The following is a 2,613-nucleotide window of genomic DNA, read 5'->3' as shown; positions in this document are numbered from 1 at the left end:
CAGAAATTGTTCCTGGCAGACTCAGGGAACCATATGAGATACAGGGATTTGAACCAACATCCAACCTGGGTATTAAACCTATTTTTGTCTAGTCCATGTCATATCTATTAGCCATCAGCTCTTTCCTATCCTCTTTCTTAAGGCCTTGATACAACCAACGTGTGTTTTCTTACAAGTCTCTACCTGTTTCCATATTTCCTACAATTAAAATAATACCAGTTGTAACTTTACTGTTCTTGCAGTCTTTTTTGCTGAAACAATGGCACAAGTTTTCATGTAAAATACTACTTGAAAGGAAAAACACAGGGGTTTCCAAATGAGGTATAAAAGTAAAGAAATTTTAGATATCACAAGAGTGTTGGTTAGAGATCTTTGATCCTATTCAGTCCTAGACCCAGAAGAGAGAAACCCACCATATTAAAACTCTTCACCCCCAGTCCTTATTCTATTAGGCATCAAGATCGACCCCCTACCCAACGAACCAGTACCCAGCACCCAGGTGAGAGGACACCCAGATAAACCCACACCTCGTCTCCTGAAAGAAAAGACAGCCAACTCCCCTGTGGACTCACGCTGCGAGGCACTCCCTACCAACTCCCCCTAACGCGGACTACTCCTTGAAACCGGGCCTAGATCCAAAAGTATCCCCAATGCAAGAACTCTTCCAAGACCTCCCTGCCGCAAATTTTTACCAAGCTGAAGAAGGTCAGGGGGTGGGTTAGGAAGATGCCTGGGAACCCACACACCACAAGAAAAACCCAAAAGACAATGGGAAAAACTGTACTTCCAACATAGGCATAAGACCTGTAATACACCACCTCTTTACCTGCCCTCCCCCAAATGTAAGGTAATCTTTTGCACCACTTTGGTCCCTTAAAAATTTCGCTAACTCATTTTATTTCTTTTTTTTTTTAATTTATATATTTATCTTTTTTTAAATGTTCATCCTACATATATATTTGTGAGCACATACATTTTTAATTCCCCTTTTTTTTCTTTTTTTTTCTCTCTTCGTTTTTTGGTATGTGACCTGTGTCTGTTATCCCATCAGTCCACCCACGAATACACAGACATTATAATGTAGCACCACTTCCCTCTGCAAAGGCACACTAAGTAAAGGGGAAATATTACATATAAAAAAAAAAAAAGAGCTCTTATCTACTAGAGATAGGAACTCATAGTTGTTTAAAATATAGGGATATCTCCTGCCTTGAAAATATGTCATGTGGAATCAAATTAGACCTCAGGGGATTAGATACCATTCATCTAGCCTTGAACCCTTGATCCCCGACATAGAAACGGCACAGCTCTTCACAACAGCTGCAGGAAACAAACTCCATCCGGGACGGCCTTACTACGACGAGACCAACAACAAGGGCCAGCTCTAACATGATATCCTGACAACGAGGAAAATGCGAACATCTTGACCTTAGAGCAGATTAGTCTACCTTACCAACTAATAACAAGACAAAAACAGAAGTCATGGCACCCTTTGGTAGGTCCAAAAGCCAAGATCGGGATTTACAGATGACTGGCTGCTAGATCCATGACCAGACTGTATACATCTTGGGTCCAATAAAAAAAAAAAAAGCCCTAGTTTAGGGTTTGAACTATGACCTGCACAATAATCATGATCCCCAGTCCCAAAGGTCCGGCAGAGACAACTGTAACGGAATGGGGCTTATGGAAGCACAAAGAAAGACGCTATCCTAGGTGCCACCCTAGGTTCAGTGCAAAGACCAAGATCACCAACCACAGAAGATGGACTAAAATGACACTGAGGTAACAGAACCGCTAGAACCACAAAGACTGACTTCATCATAAGTCCCACCTCAGGATCTGTGCAGATACTGAGACCTCTAAACACAGAGCAGAAGTCTTCCACACACCAAAAAAAACACCACCGGGAGAGTAAATGATCCTGAGCAAAGTCTAGAGTTGATCCCATGACAGTATGCTCCAAGGACGGAGAAACCCCATATCTCTTAGGCCAAGTGAATTCCTTTTCAAATGACCCCAATATTTACTGTGCCAGGGCAGGAGGGAAAAAACAAAAATACAAAAAGCACAAAACCTTGGTTATTTTTTTATATAAATATATATATTACCTTCATTTATTATTGTTATTATTATTTTTGATTTACCAATCTATTTTGGTCGATTTCTCTGTTTGGGTGTGATTATTGAAAGCGTAGTCCCCAATTATACTTTTTTTTTTTTTCTCTTTCTTTCTTCTCTTTCGTTATGTGCTATGCCATGTTTCTCAATTCAAGACCATGGCGTGATTTTTGTTTGTCTGTTTTTGTTTTTGTTTTTTTTTCTATTTGTTTGTTTGTTTCTTTTGTCTGCTCTGTGTGGTGCTTATCAATATAGCTGGAGCCCTCACTGGATATTTGACAATTCTTTTGGTACTAGTGGAGTGTTTCACCTTCTTTTTCTCCATCTCCCAAATTGATGATGAGAGCCTTTAGAAGGACTCCGCCCAATTTCGGGGTATTAGACTCTTATCCCAGTTTATTACTTTTCTCTCCTTCAAACAAAACCACGCAACTTGAACTAGCTAGTACTGACTCCAGTTAGAGGGGGAAATAAGGGAGGCATCAAGACCAAACA

The sequence above is a fragment of the Suncus etruscus genome, chromosome 7 (genome assembly GCF_024139225.1).
Source record: "Suncus etruscus isolate mSunEtr1 chromosome 7, mSunEtr1.pri.cur, whole genome shotgun sequence".
Classification (NCBI taxonomy): domain Eukaryota; kingdom Metazoa; phylum Chordata; class Mammalia; order Eulipotyphla; family Soricidae; genus Suncus; species Suncus etruscus.
Note: the sequence above shows the minus strand (reverse complement) of the source record.